General features: G+C 41.4%; 1 protein-coding gene across 2 annotated transcripts in view; it reads left to right on the plus strand.

Annotated features, from left to right (window-relative positions):
• lrfn5a (leucine rich repeat and fibronectin type III domain containing 5a) overlaps nucleotides 1-20,225 on the plus strand; it is a 114,308-nt gene that overhangs the window by 37,520 nt on the left and 56,563 nt on the right. For both annotated transcript variants that reach the window (XM_047611933.1, XM_047611932.1), the window contains one exon: nucleotides 14,033-14,146. The gene's annotated coding sequence lies outside the window, so the exon portion shown is untranslated. The remainder of the gene's footprint in view (nucleotides 1-14,032; nucleotides 14,147-20,225) is intronic.

Consider the following 20,225-nt stretch of genomic DNA (forward strand, 5'->3'; position numbering starts at 1 on the left):
ATGAACACAAATTACAAAGCAGAGAAGAAACGTTCACTGTAAAACCATGAGTATCTAAAGGAAGACCAAAAAGAATAGGGAAGTAGTCCAGGATTCCACAAAAGTGCAGTTGGTATATCCCTTCATTTCATCTGTTGAGCTGGAAGACACCAGTATGAACACCTGACAGAAAACTGCAGAGGAAACAACGGCATATGTATGGATATTGGATAAAGTGCAGCTGATGAAACAGAAATCCTCCGAGCTGTGAAGAACGCTAAAACAGAGTGAAGCCACTGATGTCGGTGAGAGTGGAGGTGACAGAATCTTCACAGATTTGAACAGCAAAATTATAGAGTCCTTACCATAAAATGCAAACCTCTTATCAGCAGCTATTCCAAAGGTGAGATTGGAATTTGTCAGAAAACACAGAGACAGACATTTTTACGATAGATAAGATGCAAATTAAGTGAAATGTGTCGTGTGAGACAGGGTCACGATCCAAACCATTCCAGCTCATCAGTGAAACATTAAGCATGTAATGTCCTGGCCTGGGAACGGATGGTTGCTTCAGGCCGGGCTCATCTTTATTGGTGAAGAAGCTTTTGAGGGGAGCAGCGGGATAGAAGTTCAAACTATACAAGTCTGAATGTAAATAGCTACATCTCTATTCTCCTCGGCTGGGAAATCATCCTGGAGAAAGACGCCAAACGCACTGCTGGCCAAGTTTACCTGCTAGAAAGGAGACAGAAAACAGAGTCCTGCTAATGAACATCAGCTGAAGGCGGCTGCTTGGATGGTTGGATGCTAAACACAGTCATTTTGCCAGTAGTTTGTAGAATCAATTCCAATTTATTCCATTACCAATAAAATGAATGAAAATCAATCTCCTATCAATGTTCCACATGTGATGAAAAGGAAAAAATAAATAAAATCTGAGAGTGTTTTCATGCCGGGCCTCAGTGATATCAATGTAAAGATGGAGCCTCATACATTGTGGTTTGTCTAACACAAACTGATAAATTAACTTCAGAAAGCATTCTTGCAGTGAATGAGCACTACGTATTGTGCCCTACATTGCTCACACAGAAATGTTATTGTGATATAAATGCTGATGATATAATTTTGTGATCTAGAAGAAACGGTCGAGCAAGCAGAACCTGCTTCCAGTATACATAGGAACACTTGATGCCTTGTGTCCTTTCTAGACCTTGTGATGTGGCTGACTTCCAGCTTTTTTTTTTTTTAATCACATCATGAGCTGTCAGATGACATTTTAATTCACAGTTAAAAGTCACTGCTTTGGCACCATCTTTCATCCTTGATTGTCAGCGTTGCTGGTCACCCCACAGCGTGATTCTCTCATGGGTGCTCGCAATGTTTTTTTTGAGTTTACATACTTTCATTTTTCCCGACAAAGCAACTCCAGTTTTAGATTTTCTTTTCATCTGCTCCTATCTGTCTTTTGCTCCAGGACGACACATGAATTCACACCATCCTGGCACGATTGGAGTGGCTGCCTAGCAACAGGACTCTTATCATACTGTACCCATTGCCAAATTCCTGCATTTGCTCAGTCGTACTCAGAGTATGTGCTACTTTCCGACAAGCTGTGCATCCTGGAGAAAATGTGCGGTTTCTTAACTCTTGTCCAGTCGTCTCTTTGTGCGCCAAGTTTAAGACGGCGTATTTAGTTTGTAAACATTCGGTGCTATTCGTACTTTGACAGCAATATCTATAACCTGGGGCCATGCCGCTTATCTCTGCCTCTCCATTCTCGAAAAACTACTTTTGCTCTTTGGTCAAAGATACGAAGTTAGCTGGTATACAGACTCTGCTTCTGTCCCAGATGCACACACACACACACACACACACACACACACACACACACACACACACACACACACACACAGACACGGACTGCAGCAGAAAATATTCTGGCCTATTTCTCAAAATAATGGGATATTCAGTATGTGTCTGTGTACTTGTCTGATGTCCTTTGAAGTCCACTGACATTTTGTAGAGAGAAACATAATTATGCACTACACACAAACAAACACGCACATACACCCACCGAGTGGGTGCGTGTGTGTGCATGCATGTGTGTGCCTAGGCTGGCCAGTTTCATGGGGCTACAGATCAAAGCCATTTGTGTTCTCCTTTTTTTCCCCACAGTTTGAATTTTTCTTTTTTTCAGGGTTTGCAGAAATGATTTAGGTTGAAATCCAGTTTTACAGAATTTGGGTGCTTGGGATCAAAGTGATATTAAATAATCAAGAACTGAAACGATATTCATATATGTGTATATATGCTTATATACAGTATATGAACAATAGTCAGAAAAATGATCACAGGCAGCAATTGCTGCTCAGAATAATATTGTTGTCGTTAATTGTATATCCCGTGTCATGTCTTCTGTCCCTCTTAAGAGAGTTTACAGCATCCAAGAAACATCAAAAAGTAAATCGCTACTATGTTTATCTTAAAAAAAAAATAATAATAATCCATCCAGGCTGACATATAGACATAAGACATAAGACTGCATATAGCTGCTGCTGACAAAGCATTTGTCTCCATTTGTCTCCTGTTACAAAACCGAATTGTTCCCATTATGTATGCAAACATCTGTAGGCCTACTGACCAAAAAAAATCCTCCATGTTTATGATGAGCACAGTCGCTCAACTCCTCCGTTTCCTTGTGTCTTTTTTTGTGGACAAACCATCTGTTCGGACAGCCTGTGAAAATGTATTCAGATGTCGCTGAAATGCAGCTCAATGGATTTAACAGTCTGGAACAAATAACAGTATTATTCTGAGTGGATTACACTTACGCATGCCTGAACCACCTGTTTTGCAAAATCAAAATGGCACAAATCCCAAATGAAACAACAAAAAAAAAAAAAAAAAAAAAAAAAAAACGAAGCAAAGAACACTGATGAAATAGATAAATAAAATTTTGTTTCACTGTGAGAAATTTTAACCTTTGTTTAGTAAGTGAGTGATCTCAAAATGCAAAACAGCTGTCTGCCTTGCTGGCAGGTTGTTTGTCTGGTGCGACAGTTTCAAAGAAGGGGGTGTGCTTGTCAGCATAACTCGAATTTGCCGGTAAATTCTAAGAATACTCAACCAAGGTTGGAACTGTGCTATACTTACTGGCTGCAAGAGCTGTTCTGATTCATTCTTGCTTCCAGTGAGTCTGCATTGGTTTATAGACCAGCAATAAGTCACCCTGTGAAAGAGATATAAAAGTGGTCGTATGTCCGGGTCGTTTTGCAGGAAAGTGACCCCGCTGGATGAAAGCCTAACTTTAAATAGCTTTTGTTTTAATGTAAATGTAATTATAGATCAGACATCCATGACCCCCAGATTGATGTATCTTTCTTCACAGTTTTCACAGGTCTAACATAGATAATATATATATATAAATATAAATATAAAAGATACTTAGCATATAATATACAATCAGTTATAAGCTTGACCTTTAACTTATATCATGCAATTAGTAGAAAGTCTTTCAAAAGGTAGTAAATGTGAGACAGTTTCCTGGGATTCATTTTTTTAAATTTTTTTTTTAATTTAAAATCTGGGCGAACAAGGCTGGAAAAAATACTCTATATCATGACTAACACTATATTTTTGAAAATAATGATTCTTCCTAGTAGTGGTTTAATGATCTATGGATTTATTGATGTTTTGATGCACTATGTACCAGCTAACGATGGTTTGAATGGTACAACCTGCACGTCTTCTTTTGAGTATGGGCTTCTGTGAAGTTTACTTTCTTATAGTGGTGACTTCCACCATAATGAAACACAATATTTCAGAACAAAACTAGTTTCATGAACATGCCAGTGTCTTCAGTGGATGTGGTAAAGTGGCAGAACGAGACACTTGTAGCATGAATTTGTAGCTGTATTTTTATGTTCCAGATTCTTCTTTCCCATGTTGTTCATCTCATCAGTTAACTTCTGGTTTCAGCTGTATTCTGATAATAATTGGTTCCTTCTTACCATTCCTGGTAAATATCATACTGAAAACTATCAGTATTGAATTTCTCCCGTGCAAATGGCTGGAAAACCCTTGTTTTCATGTAAGTAATTGTCCGTGCTGGAACCAGGTTTTCTGTGTTTAAATAATGTATTTAAAATGTCTCTCTGTGGGGGCCCAGCTTCATTTTTCATTCCATAGATTAAACGATTAGCCAAATCAATAGATTAACCAATGGTGGAAACAGTTATTAGTTGCATCAATGGACCACTGTACAGTCTGCATTTTAATCAACGCCTTCTACCGTGCTAACCAGGACACGTATACACAGTCAGACTGATAAATTGATAAACTGACTCAATTGTTGCTCTTTTTGAGACTGTGCATCCAGAGCCGACAGCATCTCAGAGATTCTTGTGCTTGCCGTCCTTGTTGTGAGATGCATATCAGGGTATTTTGCATAAATCCATTCTGTTTGTGTGCACAAATCCAAAGTAAGTATGAAATCAGCACATGTGCAAATAATCCTCACAGACATTTAGGTCTGATGTGAAACTGCCCAAAGCGAGGTGAGAGAGCTAATTAAAGCACAACAAGGGACTATGAGTGTCTTTTAATTTCGCTGAGTGGGAACTCATTGTTCCAAAACAAATTGTATGTATTGGAGAATGACTTTCACAGACCCAACGTCTCAGCATTTGGCCACTAAATTGTCGAGTCACTGGTACTGATCAACAATCGGTCGTGCACCCAAGCACAGATTCCTGTGGTCACTGCGTGTTACGAAGCTTCTGTGAATGTGGTTGACAGGGTTGACATCTCTGACAGGGATCATCACGTTTAAGGAGCATACTCATGAAACTTTTTGGGGGGACACATGCTTCCACTAGCTCTAGAAATCTCAAGCATAGCAACGTTTCTATTTTTGCTGACTCCAATTAGCCAGCAGCTACTAAATAAATGAAAAACAGATCCAGCACCAATTAAAGGGAAGTCTACTATATAATTTATTTGGAACGTCTTTTAAATTGCCCACATAACACATTAAAACTACATCACTAAGGCTTGCCAGTTTAGTGACTGCCATGTTAACTGTGTGCCAAATATGCAGTATACTGTATATATTATTAAGTGGAGAATGATGCTATGGAAATAGAGAGATTTTCTGATGGTGATTTACCAGTTACTTAGCAACGGCCGTGGGCTATATTAATACAGGACTGCCACCAAATATTAAAGGTTGAACTCTTCTCTGACCCACATAATCACAAACCATGAACCTGTCTGCGATGAGGAAGGAAGCTTCATGCAGACGACAGCTGCTGTGCTACTGAAGGAAAGGACTGTCTGTTCTCAGTGTTTCGTTTGATACTGGAATCTGGACAACTCTTTAAAATATCAGCAAGGAGGCTGCTTTACAAAGCAAACAGAGAAACAGCAGGGGCAGGGAGTATCACTGACTACAAAGTGTTTATGTACCTCTGTTTTTTTCTTGAAGAAGAGTCAATCCATTAGCCTTGTGTAGCCAAACTCTGTTCTTATCAGAATATCTAGTAACATGCAATTGGGATTTCATTATGGACTGTGTTTCAACCGATATGGGAAAAAATACTTCTGCATGCAATTGGATAGTCCTACTATCACTCAGAGCCAACTCCATGGTGCTCAGATAACATGGATGACTATGTTGCTGTTACTCCCCGCATAAGTCCATCCCCAATTATTTAATTGGCCTGGGAGATCTTTGCCGGTGAAAAATTAGTTTCCAACTTTCCACTACAAAACAGTTTGTGGGTGGGCACTTGGTCTGGCTTCCAGACTATCGATCCATTGGAAAGGAGCCAGTTGGTTAGCTCAGACATTGGGAGGAAACTCAGAGCCCTGCTCTCCTCGTGGAGTTAGCTGAGAGGGGTTGCACGTTTGACTAGGATGACACCTGGATGCTTCCCTATAGGGAGGTATTATGGGCGGACTGGATGCAAACCACAGAGCAGACCCAGATTATCCTGTTGGGATTATATGCAGATCCCTTCTGTCTCAGGGACAGGGTGGAATCCCCCAGCAAGAGCTAGAGAAAGTAGCTAGGGATCAGACCATCTAAGCAACTTTGCATTGACTGCTGCCTCTGTGACCCAATTCCAGATAAGCACCTGATAATGTAATGCATCTCGCCAATAGGGGGAAAACTGTAACACTACACAGTGAATGCCATCGACTGTACAAGCAGCCCATCTCTGTTGCATGCAATAAAAAGTGAATAAACCTGAGAAAAAGATGACTGTATCTATGAAACATGCCATAGCATAATGACACCTTATTAAAAGTCTCTTTCAGACCTCTTCAGTGTACAGGCTAAAACAAAGGCATTCAGTTCAAGCAAAGCAAAAAAGCCAATATATCTTTCAGACAGTTTTAACTTTAAAAGCGGCACTTCAAACAGAATATTGCGGGCTGTTCAAGGCAAAGATGTAGAAGCATTTGTTCAGCACCTTTTTTTCAAGGGACACTGGGAAAGACATTAAAGCCAACAACGCGGCCGCTTGCAGGATGTCTTTTTGCTGCTTCTGTTACTGTGAAAAGTCCTTAAGTGGAGAAAAGTTGCCAGCAATAGGATTTTAGAGGAAACACTGCTTACACCGAGAGCAACTTTAGTCTGTATGTGTGTGTGTGTGTATGCTGACTGTGCATCTGTGTAGGAGAGACGGTGAAGTTTGAAAGAGTCGGGTGCCCACTTTCGTTGCCCTGCCTCTGTTTCATTCTCATGCTCTGTGTTTGTGTTTTTATGGAGCTGCCTGGTGAAAGGTGAAATGAGCCTGCCAGCTGGTGCTGCTAAGTGCCACTTAAGCAGAACCGCACACAGGTATGGCCTCAAGGCTTTTACTCTGCACTTGCAGGATAATCTTTCTAACCTGTGTGTCTCATACATAACACTGAGTATGCACCGGGTGATCAGAGATTTTTTTTTTTTCAGGTAGTGGTCATATTTTTTATAAAGACAAATGAAATGAATAAAGTGGAACCGAGTGCTTAAAATTATTGGTTTACATAGGGTGCCATATGGTCACCAACAACCACGACTGCTCACATTAACTACCATGTTATTTTATGACTGTAATTTGTGCAAACAGGCTTTGCTAAAGGACGTTTGAAATGTATAAATTGTTACATTTGCTTAGATTTTGAGTTTGCATTTTGTTCCAACAGCAGATAACAGGCAAGTCAAGCTGATTCATGACTTAATGTTGAGCCTTTTCACTTTTACAGCTTGTTCATCACCCGTGTTCATTCCTCTTTAGAATGCAGCTGACAGGTTGGATGCATTCGTCTTCATGAGTGCAAATGTGGTTTACCATGAGGAAACAGTAAAATCTTGGAACGTGCTTCGCTTATAACAGATATGTAGGCAAATTTTGTAAAGTTCCTAGCAGTGGTTGATGATCGCAACAAAGGGTCAGAACATGCTCCTTCTAGGACTCTTTGGGTTTCCATTATGGCAGCACAGCCAAAGGGGGCGGATAGAAGCAGATGCACTGAGGGATGATGGGTAGGGAGAGGGAGCTGGGTGGGCAGAGATGGATGGATACATGGTTGGGTGCAGAGAGAGAGAAGGAGAGATAGAGACAGGGCGGAGCGGGTAACAGTCACAGAGATGGAGGGATGAGGTGGTGAAAAATGACAGATGTATGAATGAGAGATGGTCCAGATGGGGCGACCCCCACCCCCCACAACACACACTGGCTCACACATATACAAACACTATCTTCTCTTCTGGATTTTCCACCTGATACAGCTATGTGACTATATTAGCTGGGAATAATGCAAAGTTGCTTTTCTACGTCTTATTCTTTTTGCGGGAGGTTTTGAATAGACTGGAGAGTTAGCAGGTGATATTACTGCAGGACACATAGAGCTAAATTCTTGCTTTGGTTACCTGTTATCAGACTGGAAGTAATCAGTCAGTTTAATAATTACTTGATAGGTGACAGTTGAATAATCATCAGAGTATTACTATTTATTAAAAGGAAATACCAAACATAAATGGGTGTTGATTAAAAAATATGTGCTGTTTTTCTTTTTAGCCATTATGGCCCCGAGAGTGGGCAGTGACTTTTCCTCTGTCCTCCTCTGACCTCTCTTATATACTTGACCATCTAGACAGCACAGACTAAACTGTTTGGGACGTGAGGTCACTAGAAGGCAGACATGAAACAGACCCATGGAAAGCAAACCTAGAAACCAATCTGCATACGTTAATTTTAAAGAAGAGAGACCTGAGCCAATGACCCCCAGACAAAGCAAACTCTGAACCCAATACACTTGGTGATACTGAGGCTTTCTCCTTTACCAACATACACACATACAAGCTACTATGGTGGTGGTTTTTGATACAGCATTGCGGTACAACTGAGTCTGTAATATGTCTACATCGACACTATAGCTTAGATTCAAGCGCACATTTGCGTTTACCTGTAGTCAAATCCCAATGGCATGATTTTTCATCAGCTCCTGCTGGTTCTGTGGGAACTGCACGAGTCAAATGGGTTGAAATGAAGCAACCCATACAGTGTGGTGAGTCATGAGTAACATTTCAAGGAAAGTACAGAGGCCTCGCTAATTCATTTTCAGTTCACTGTCAGAAAGTGAACAGCCAAATTATCAAATGCTGCGAAGTCAGAGATAACATCAGCTGTTGCCAGGTCCAGGTCACGTCCCGAGCTGCTGCGATCTGTTTTCAAAACCCACACTTGAAGTCTGACAATATGTAAATCAGGACTTAACCATTTACTGGCACCACATTTGAGCACAATCACAGCTAGTGGTTGTTGTGTTGTCTTTGTGTTTGATGTCTATGAGTATTTGCAGAGGGAATTTGGTTTATTCGCACTGCGCACAGTTTCACAGCTGGTGAAAGCAGCTTCGCAGTGGTGAAATGCATTTACGCTTGCCTGCTAAAATGCACTCTCTCGCGCGCTGTGTTGTATAACCAGCCAGTCACTGACCACACCTCAGTTACATAACTGCTCTCGGTAGTACACTACTAGCTTCCAGAGTGACTGGATGAGTTGATGCTTTTAAACGTGTGGGTTTGACTCAGGGAGAGAACGCCGCACTAATTAAACTTACTCATCTTTCCAGTTCGCTGTACGCAATTCTGCAGCAACGGTGCATTTGTTGGAAAAGCTGAGTCAGGGCGATCTTTATTGTCGCTCGGGGCAAAGGCGTGCGCAGCAACAAAAAGATACAGGTGGAAATTGAAGAATGACAGAAGCGAGGAAAACATATGAACGCAAACAAAACAATTACTGTGGCGGTGCAATCACCGCTTGCAGGCAAAGAGTAATGAAATGGCGAACGCCTGTCGACGTATAGAAACGCTTCGTCCAAATTATGCAGATGGTGCACCAACGCTTCAGAGGTTCTCGAGATTAGTTGGATGAACAAGTTTGAACATCAAGGAAAAAAGAGCTTGGCTTTCATCCCAACTTTTTTTTTTTTTTTAACACTTGTAGAACGCTCTTCAAAGGAATAATTCAATCAGTCACACGACGACAGTTCTGGAAAGCGCTTAACAAAAATAGCGAGATGTACTGACGTTTCTAAACTTGGCACGGCTGTTGCGTTGTGGGGATTGCATTTGTGTGTGTGCTGTGTGAACGAGGATAGATGTGTAGGACTGTCATAATTTGGTGGTAAAGTTAAGGTGAACTGTTACTGACATGCAGCACAGATGATCAGATGTTTTGTAGCGTAAGTCCAGTGCTTCATATTGTTTTTATTGTTAATATTTGAGGTACCTTAATTATTGTGTGCTTTGTTAGTTTGCTGTTGGGACCCGTGCTTAACAAATAATTTATTTTCAGCCTAATTCTGCCAGTTTTCCTGCGAGCACCGCCTTACTGTATTTGTTCACTTTTTTTTGTTTTTTCTGTCTCTGTTGTTGCTGCGAGTAAAGGATCCGAACCAAAATCAAAAGAGAAAGCTCACATTAAAAGAAAAGGTCCGACGACTTTGTTTGTGCGTCTGGTGCATTGGTGAGTTAAATATTACTGCAGCGCAGATCAGAAGCTCCGCTGGCCTTCTTTATATTTATCTCATCTAGGAACAGTGGTTACCCTTGATGTTTATTCTGCTGCACTACTTATTTTGGCTGCAGTTTGGCTGGAATGAGAATAATAAAATGAAAAAAAAAAACATGTGAGGACAACAACAAAGCAGAAAACAGCAGTTCTGAAGTGCCTATATTGTTCCCACTGTTAAATATGATTATTTGTAAAGCAGTCATTCAGTCGTCACAGGTGGGGCTTCTGCACTGAGGAAGTTGAGCTATTTGAAACATGCCTAATCCTTCATTTATTTTCATTTTTCTTTTTTACATTTGCACAAAAATCAACTTTCCTATTTAGTGCAATTTATACCTGCAGAGCCGTGCTGTACACAGGCAGACAATTGCAAACACGCTAATGCAGACACTGTTCTCTTGCTTACTGACCCGTTTCAATAATTCAGAATAGTGACTCGCTGGCTGGATGGCAGTGAACTCTAGCCGAGGACTCAGTCAAGCATTAAACCCAAACACACACGAGAAAAGTTACATAAACAGTGATTTTTTTCGTGCATGGCACATTTCCTCCCGCACACATCAAACAAGCTCCAGCCATGTGATCCCGCAAGGATATCGCTTCCACATATGAAAATGCATCTCACGTATTATACCCAAGCACCCGTGCTGCAAAGTAACAGCACAGCAAACGGTGCTGGCTAACTAATGGACTGTGTGCATGTTTGAGGGAGTCAGCGGTCTGGTTTGTATCCCTTCTTCTGACGGAGTTTACAGGGCATGCATATATTCCACTAACTGACATCTGTGTTTGTGTTTGGTTCGGATGTTTTCAGGTTTAATGGCAGGAATTATTAAAGGGGCCGCCACAAACAACAGCCGAGCAAACTCAAAGGCTATTTTTTTTTAGCAGAACAGAAGAATTTTGATTAAACAGCTGAATTCCTTTAGACAAAAGAGGATGATACCTTTAAACGTTAAGGGATACGTTTCATTGAGACAGCAAACAATGTGAGACTCGTCTATCTGCAGCACAGATTAAAGACTAAAGCATCATCAAACAGCCTAAGATCAATAAGAAATTGTGTTTATCAGTAAATCAGACTACACATAAATCCTTCCTCCTCAAGCGCCATTAAACTTGCTGTGTTTGCAATTTACAGTATTTATGTAGTAATTTGTACATTTTATTAGGGATAGAATTTTTTTCATCACTTGTTGCTACATTAACTAATATTACCTAATAACAAATAGTATTGGGGTTAAAAAACAAAAAAACAAAAAAACTTTAAGTAGCATGAACCTATTAACCCTTTATTCCCTGTGCCATGGCATGGCTTTATCTATCATGACAACAAAACATGCTGGTATTTATGCTAAGCTATGCTCACTGAAAGGGTCCATTGAAAGGCAATGAACGCATTCTAATATGCACAAAATCCACATTGTTCTGATGTTCAGTTTATGTTGGAAACACTGGCAAACAGAAAGGTGGTAATTCATCTGTATAATCATTCTGGAAGGTGTACTTTGTGGTTTCATCATTTTTCAGAAATGAGCCAAAGGTTGTGAGTCAAACCTTGTTGTTGGCCCCAGTTTTACAACAAAAACAGCTTGTGAATACATTTTGAAAGCTTTTCACAAAGATCGTTCTTCATCATTTTTCAATGAAGAGCTTTGGTTTGTCTCCTTGGCCTTTTTTTTGTGTAGGTCATTTTTCTCTCTTGTGTGAGGAACAACATGTCTAAAGATACAGTTCACGATGGGGGGGAATAAAAGACATTTATAAGCGTGATTTTTTGTTTATTTATTCTCCAAAATACAGAGTGCTGTCATACAGCTGTCATCTGTGCAACCATGCCGAGTGGTTTTGGCACTTTGAATGGCATCACGTTGCTGTGATATGCTGGTGCACGCTGCCTGACTGCAAGAAGTCTGTGAAGTGTGCGCCGGCCACGCTGCGAACTCTAAGATTAAAAACAAACAAGTTGTAATTCAGTCGACTTCCCATGGCTGTTCAGCCTAGTTAAAGCTGTTTCTAGTGTTGCAGCTGCATGAGATGATAAATCATTTAAAATCATGTGTTTGGACGACTTGGAATTGTTCTTTCACACAGGGATCATTCTGATATTTTATCGTCAAGGGGAATACCATGTTGAATGAGGTAACTGCTGCTTTTCTCCCAAGGTATCTAAACAGGCTTCATTAAACGACACGTGCATTTGCAAAGTCCACACTAACGTGTTGTAATTGTAGCCTCACCCTAGGGATGCAGGCTCATTAGACTGTGCCGGATGTCTTTTCATGCTGGGAACCTAAACCAAGCACCGATTCACGGTTTATGATGGTTATTTGGTGCCAGCCTTTAAGGATAGTTACAAGATTCTCCCAGTCTATGTGCACCTCGTTCACGTGGAATAGACTAGATTAGACTGCTGACTTCTGCGTTTGTGTCTGCTGCGAGAAAGTTCGCCGAGGACTTACGTAATAGCCTTGGACTCGATTGTGCTGCGCAAGCAAATTAGCAAAACACTTTGTTCCTCTCGGGGTCATTTCCAGGGCGTAACGGCATTTTAAAAGTTCATAAATAATAAATATTTATGGGAGGGAGCGGGCTGCGATTAATTTGCTAAATCGGTCATTCAGTAATTTGTCTTATTTGGTGGCGATGCATATGACAAAAAATTTGTCAAATCAGATTGCTGAATGCACGGTTTATACTGCATGTACTCAAACGTGGCGCGTCTTTTTTTATCATTATTTTTTATTTATTTATTTTTTTAATGTAAGGCTCCTGCCCTTTCATGCAGCAGAAGGTGGGGCTGTGCATACTTCTGCTGATGGTTCAGTTTTACCGCCACGCGCTTTTAGCTTTTTTTTTTTTTCAAGGTCACATCGAGAAGAAAATCATCAAATTCAGCACCATTCATCCAGCTCAGGTTATCTAGCTACAAGTATCTATCAAAGGCCGATATGTTGCTGTCTCTTCTTTTGAAGGCTTTAAGTAGTGTTTATTTTACAGTACTCTAATGCCTTCATGCCACTTGAGATCTAAATGATAGCAATCCAATGGTCCGATTTAGAAAAGATGCTCTGCATGTGAGTACGTGTGTTTGTGCTGCTCTGGGCAGATTTCATAATGGGCTGAGCGATAACTCTTTTGTGTGTTTGGTGTGTGCGCGCATGTGTTTGTGAACTTGCTGATATCAGACCCCGGCACATTATTGATGCAAGAGCAATCTATTTACTCTCCTCTGCATCTATCTTTTTCCATCCCTTTCATTTCCGCATGCATCTACCACGTTCTCTCTACCTCCCTCCGTCTTTCATCGTTCTCACCCTTTTAGCCGTGCCCCACTCACTCTCGCTAGCGTCGCCCTACTCTTTGCCCTCATTCTCCTCCTCCTTGCCTCGTTTTGATCTCTCCGTCCCTCCTTCTCCGCGTCCTGCTGGCTCAGCTGCTACAGAAGCTGCCTTTGTTTCAGCGGTGTCCTCTATCCTTTGAATGAGGGAGGCTGAAAAAGCGAGAGGGAGGGAGGGAAAGGGAAGGGAAAAAATGGGATGAAACGAAGAGAAAAGGATGGGTAGATGAAGAGATGCAGGGAGGGGATGAAGGAAAGATGGAAGGAAGAGGGATATCGTTGGATCAATAGTCGGGGTTGTTGTAGTCATTGATATCCAGTAGCAGCAGCATGCGAGGGCAGATTTCCTGTGTGGGAGGATCAGTCTACGGGACGTGTGATCTCAACTTAGCTTCTTGGTTCAGTGGCGCAAAGTTGAAAGGCAGCGATGCAGCTGATTGATAATTAGGCTGTTTTTAAACACAGTTGGCGCTGCAGAACCATGCTCACCTTTACCCGGCAAGAAGGCCGAGCCACATTTTCAAAAAACAGCACTCCCTGAAGCAACACGTTAAAGCCGTCAGAATGCGTGGAAATATAGAAACTCTTCCACCAGTTGTTGTATTAATGCCAGTTTCTCCTTTTTTCTTTTTGTCTTGTTCTGTAGTGAGTAAAAACCCAGCGAAATATTTTGGTCCTGCACCACTGTCCATGATGCTGTAGCTGCGGTAACATGTGAATCCTGAAGCAGAGTGTGTAAACTGCTTTTACATCTCTGAAGGTAAGCTCATTACTTTTTTTTTTCTTTTTTTTTAACTATTTGCTGTCCAGCTGCATGTTACATGAGACACAACACCTACGCCTAAGAATATGGGAACAACCTGCCTATGTCCAAGGATTAAATAAATAAATATGTATCCGGGCACATGTTTGGCACAAAATGAATACATACAGTATATATACTGAATGTTGTTGGCCATTACTGTGCCAAATAGAAGTTCCAACTCATAAGTACTCAAAAAACATATGTACTTGCTTTTAACATTTTTTTCTTTAGATATAAAATAATAATAAAGTGATTTGTGGCTGTAATAATGATGACTTTATCAAAGAAGGAAACCTGGCGTTTATGCGTAATGTTGTAGTTATAGAGCTAGTCTGACTGGGGAGGAGGTTGGGGCGAATGGATGAGTTGACAAAACATTGGGCATTAAGACTGTTTTGGAATGTTTGTATTAACTTTACATATTATTGATGTGCATAGCATCCGCTGTTTTTCTGCCTAAACCTAACCAAAGAGATGACCTTCCAGGCTTTACTTAATATTTATTGTTACAGACAAGAGAGTGGTATGAAATGTTTCATCTAACATTCAGCAAGAAAATGAAATTCCCCGAACAGCAGACTTACTGGTTCTGCTGCGGAGACTTAATAAAAGTTTGAGGCCTTTTGGGACTCTTTGCTAAACGTATTCTTAATGAAAATCTCTTTTCCCTGTTAGATGAAACCAGGCGGTGGCCTTAAAGTAGTTCAAGAGAAACAAGCTGGATCTGATTGAAAGCAGCGTTGGAGCAGTCACCTGAGTGCCAGGTTAGCTTAGGTTTGGCCTTGTTGTGATAACTCGAGACCTAGTGGAAACTACATTAGCGTTTTGGCCGCATCTATCCTCGTTCAGTCTTGTAGCAGAAACCTGAATAGCGTGATTTAGTTCTCTTTGAGTGAAGGTGCAGTGGAAACCAGGCTGTTTAACTAGGCTCTGCTATGGAAATCGGCAGCGCCTGTGGTCTTAACCAGTACTTCCTTTAGATAAATAATCACACGTTACCTTACCAACCTCTTTTTGAGTCTTCAATTTCCTCTCCTTGCCGATGTTTTCGGGCAGGGATACGGTAGCTTGTCATCTTCGCATAGTCTTTCTCTGTCAGGAATGCACCTCTAACCCCCCCCCCCCCCCCCCCCCCCCCGGGACTGTGCTGCTGCCCTTTCTAGCACAGTTTTCCCTTGCCCGCTTCCCCCCCTTTCTCTCCTCAGCCGGCTGTTAGATCTACACTTCTAACCTCAATATGTCCCTCTGGGATGGAGCTGAGTGCTGAACTCAGCTAGAAAGAAGCAGGGCGGTGGAGGAGGGCAGAGGGAGAATCTGAGGAAAGAAAAGAGAGGCGTATGTTGGAAGGTGTTGAAAACAAATATATTGTAAAACTAGCTAGCTCTCCAAACCCCTTGATTAAGAGCGGCTCAGTACCGGAAACATGCCGCATGCCTAAGTGTCCTTCAGAGAGACGCGGAACTGGGGTAAATGTATGTGTGAGCGATTTGAGTACCAATAAAAAGTGCTATATAAACATCATTTGCCATATTTGCTCTGATTTAGTAAAAAGGTAAAAACCTTGCTACATTGTGTTTGTATTTTTGTTGCATTAGAGCATGAAGTAGTAATAAATAATAATAATAAAAAGAGGCATATGCAACTGCTTCAAAACAATAAGACCAAGGCCGTGGAATCCCGTTTACTTAATTGGGTTGCAGATGGATACTTGCAGGTGCCCCCATCTGGAGGCAATAAGGGCAAAAAGTAACACGATGCAGATCTGTGCTACAACAAAGGTATGAATCAGTGCTCACTGCTGCACCAACATGTCCACTGGAAGCATGTACTTGCACATTTATTGAGGGAACCAGCATCCACTACGCAGAAAAACGCCAAGATCAAATAACCTGGAAATGTCGAATTGTCAAATTAAAAAATGAATGGAGGTGAAAATAAAATAGGCATGCGTAGATACGTACAGTGCAGCATGTGCGCTGTGAAAATGCATTCAGTTTGTGTGAGTGTGTGCGTTCCGGTTCACCTGGTTCCATCTCCCTTCGCGACATCTGTCAATCATCCAGTCTTGTGAGTGTGCATACAGACTGAGAGCGAGATTTATTTTTATTTATTTTTTTTAACTTTCTCATAGCTTCAGGGAGAAGGTGAGACAGGGAAAGTGATGAGAGATCAAACAGCAGGCTGTGTTTGTTTTATGCTTTTAATGAACGGTGCCACGCTTTTCAGTGCTTTCTCTCAGGGAAGAGGCTTACGCCGATGGGGGAATTCAGCTCGCAACCCTGCAGCTGGAGCTGGTTCACTCTTGTGTGCGTGTGTGTGCACGTGTGTTAGTGCTGTCACCCTTGACTGCACAGCAAAACAGATCAAACTCAAAGTCAAGTCTCCTACTCACTTGGATGGACGGATGGATAGATGGACGGATGGATGGATGACAGAGCTTCAAAACACTAAAAACAAACTGGTGAATCCATCTTTTTTTTGTCCATTTTTTGTTTATATACCTGTAATTTACATCCTGTCATAATGTGCCTTTGAAATCTGCCTCGCAGGTTCCCTTTCCATCCATTTATTTCCTTCCTCTGTTAACCTCCTCCTTACCTAGAATTCTGGCAGCCCTTTCAACGCGTGTCTCTCTCCTGGAGAGTTGAAAGACCGCCTGGACCCCCTGGGGCAGCCCCCTCGCCCCTCTTCTGGTCACATGGGGATAATAGGATGTGTAGGGATTGAGGGGGTAGAGGAGAGATAAAAGGGAAAAGAGCAAGGGGAGCAGGATAATTCATACATGAGAGGAAAGGCAAATACATAGGACACACACCCTAAGGTATTTAGTCAGTCACGCCTCTCTCCCTATCTCATTCTTCCCCGCCATCGCTGTTGTGTGCGGCTGTTAGTCATGCTGAACACTTCTGAAGCAGACTTTGGGTCTTTAGAGACTTAGCCTCAGCCTCACATAGATACAAAACACGAAATCACATGGATACAGTTGAGAGTGGTATTTGACATTTTAATTTTAACATTTAAACTTTGAAACAAACCCAAGTTTAAGGAGAGACCACTCAGTGCATTTAAGTTATAATGTGGAATGTAAACAGTTTAAAATATTAGACTGAAATCGCACAGTTGGCCAAGCAGTTAGGATGAAATGTAACTTGCCATGGATTTTTTTTCCTTGGCAAGGTTGGGGGCTATTTATGTAAGTTAAATTGACTTTATTACATTGGAAGCATTTACAGATGGAGAGCTGATCGTAGGCCAGTATTAGAGAACACCAATTGGTTTGTTCTGTCAGACAGACGCAGACTGTTAGTGCTGGAGATATTAGTGCTCTTCTCAGTCACGTAGTATTCTCAAACTACTTCACCTTCATCTTGTAAAGTTAATTATTATGGTATCAGACCAAAAATGAGGGCAAACGCTTGCTTGTTTTCTCGTGAAGATTAGCTACAAGCTTTCTCTGGTACATGCCCTCCGGAAATGTCAGTATATTCTGACCTTTTCATTCCATCAGCGTTCTTTTAAAAATCAATTGTTGACATTTGAAAATGTATTCACAATCACAGACAATAAGAGCAACATTTTCATCTGTCCATGTGAAGGATTTTTTCCACACACCTCTGAAATGTACCATTGCCCTATTGTTAAGAGCAGCTTAATATTGAAAATGGAACATTAAGCGGAGACCCTAGGGCTTCTGCAGTTCACACAGTCACTGCCAATCAGTGGTGGTAGTAATTATTGTTGAAGCAAAGACAGAAAATAGGAGTTGTAATGTCGTCACAGAGTTAGAGAGCTAGTCTGAATAAGGAGGAGGTTGGGGTGGATGGAAGGGTTGATGAAAAACATTGGAAATAACATAACTGCTGCTGTGGTCCCTGCTTAACTGCCCTGTTGGTTTGGTTGCGTCACTTTAGCCTTTTGTCATCTCATAATCTTTGGTGTATTCCCCTTATTTGTTTTGGCCTAAAAGCTGGTTTGTAGCGAAGCTGGTTTGGAGCGGCTCCTCATTAGACTTCTAGAGATTAGAGATGACTAGAGATGTAGCACAGAAGAGCTTGCGGGTTTGCAAGCAGATTGGAAGGGACCTGATCCACCTGTAAATCTGTTGGATTATGTAAATGGGTTTAGGCAGTGCCTTGATGTGGCAGGTGAGCCAGCATGAGGGAAATTGACAACTGCACAGTTAAAAATTAAAAGACTTAACGATCACAGAGCAGGACCTTGTGAGTTTGGTCCTGGAGGTCAGGTTTTGGCTCTCCTTCCTATGGTGGGGTTGCTGACAAGTTGTCTGAACAGAATTACGTCATCGCGACTTCCAACCACAGAAAAGCTACTCAGCTGTGTCATGTAAATTTCTTGAAGTTAGGCTAGTCCTGCTTTTAGGCTGGTTGACACCGCGTCGGGTGACCTCGAGCACGCTGGGGTAGTGAAGCCAGAAGAAGCTAAATTTGTGTGCTCCCCCAAGTGTCAAGCTGCATTTGAGAATATCACGATCTTGTTGTTTGTGGTCCCCTTTTTTGGCTGCACCACGTCCAGGTTGTCCTTTCAATCTTCAGGTGGATGCCAGTAATGTGTGCGGTGGTGCAGTTTTGTTGCAGGAAACTGAGGATGGTATTGATAGGCCAACCTGCTACTTCTCAAGGAAATTGAAGTCCTATCAACTTAACACCTCAAATGAATTTAGTCATAACATGGACTATCTCACTGGGAGACCTTAGTATGTCAGGTTGGGGAACTGCACCCTGATACAGAAAGCGGAGTCTGTGGTAGGGGCACAGCTGGAGTCTCTGACATCAATGGCAGATGCAGGGACCTTGAATAAACTCCGTTATGAACAATGTCCAGCCAGAGAAGCTTGTGCAGTCACAGGCTGCTGTCTCTGTTCTGCTCCATGGACAGGTTAAGGAGGCAGCTTGTCCCTCAAGCCCTAAGACTATACACTGCCCCCCTGTGATGAACCAACTAGACTATTATTATTACTATTATTATTATTATGTGATGAAGCTACTGGACACTGAATTTCCCTCGGGATAAATGAAGTATCTATCTAATCTAGTCCAGTCTAAAATATTTGTCTGCCTAAACCTAACCAAAAAAAGATGCGAGGCAATTACACAAATCAGCATTTGTATCCAAAACACTACTGTGAAAGTTTGGGCTTTCCTGAGGGACAGAGTGAGTGGCTCGTTACAACTCTCCACAGAATACACAATGTCTTTTCCCCCTTTTTGCTGATTCTGAAAGACGGTAAGGAAAAAGAGGCCATTAACAACCTCAAGGCTGCTTAATCGGAAATGAAAGAGGCTTTATTTTTGAGCCTAAACAAGACAAAGCTACCATGGCAGGTACCACTAGTCATCTTTTGTTTACACCCATTGAATTAGTTCATTGTGAGCGATGTATTAATCTTCAGAATTGGAATGCCCAGAGTAAATGATGTTACATGTTCATGAAACAGACAACGTCTCTCATTTTCCTCTTAGTTTCATTGGGCTCATCGTTCTTGCTTATGAGATTTAGAAAAGTAGTAGTATTTCACAGAGAATGGCCTCCAGTATGTTATCTTTCACGCGGAAAGTGAATTTCTGTCTTTATCACTCCCTCATCTTGTTGTACATCCTCATATTATTTCTGATTTCCTCTCAGAAATACTTGGCTGTACCCTATGTATCTGTTATTTACTCACCGTGCGCAGGAAATGTGTGAAATAGGATGTGAGGGTAGCCATGCTTGTTTATTCTTCACTGAGAGCCCACAGCCGGGCCAGTGATGGGTAAGAAAAAATGGACATGACAGTGAGGTTAGTCCCTAACCTTAGTCCCTAACCTCACTGTCTATTTTTTCTCACCCATCACAGAAAGATGCTGGTTTTCATTTTGTTTGTTTTTTTCTAATTAGTGTGACCTTTCGAATCATAAAATGTGAAATTAACATGGAAATGTGGTATAATGGCTTGGTATTGCTAAAATATTTAGATTTGGGATAAAAGGTTGAGAGAATAAAGTGGCAATCATGATGATTTTCATTTAAACGAATG

This window comes from Mugil cephalus, chromosome 17 (genome assembly GCF_022458985.1).
Source record: "Mugil cephalus isolate CIBA_MC_2020 chromosome 17, CIBA_Mcephalus_1.1, whole genome shotgun sequence".
NCBI lineage: Eukaryota > Metazoa > Chordata > Actinopteri > Mugiliformes > Mugilidae > Mugil > Mugil cephalus.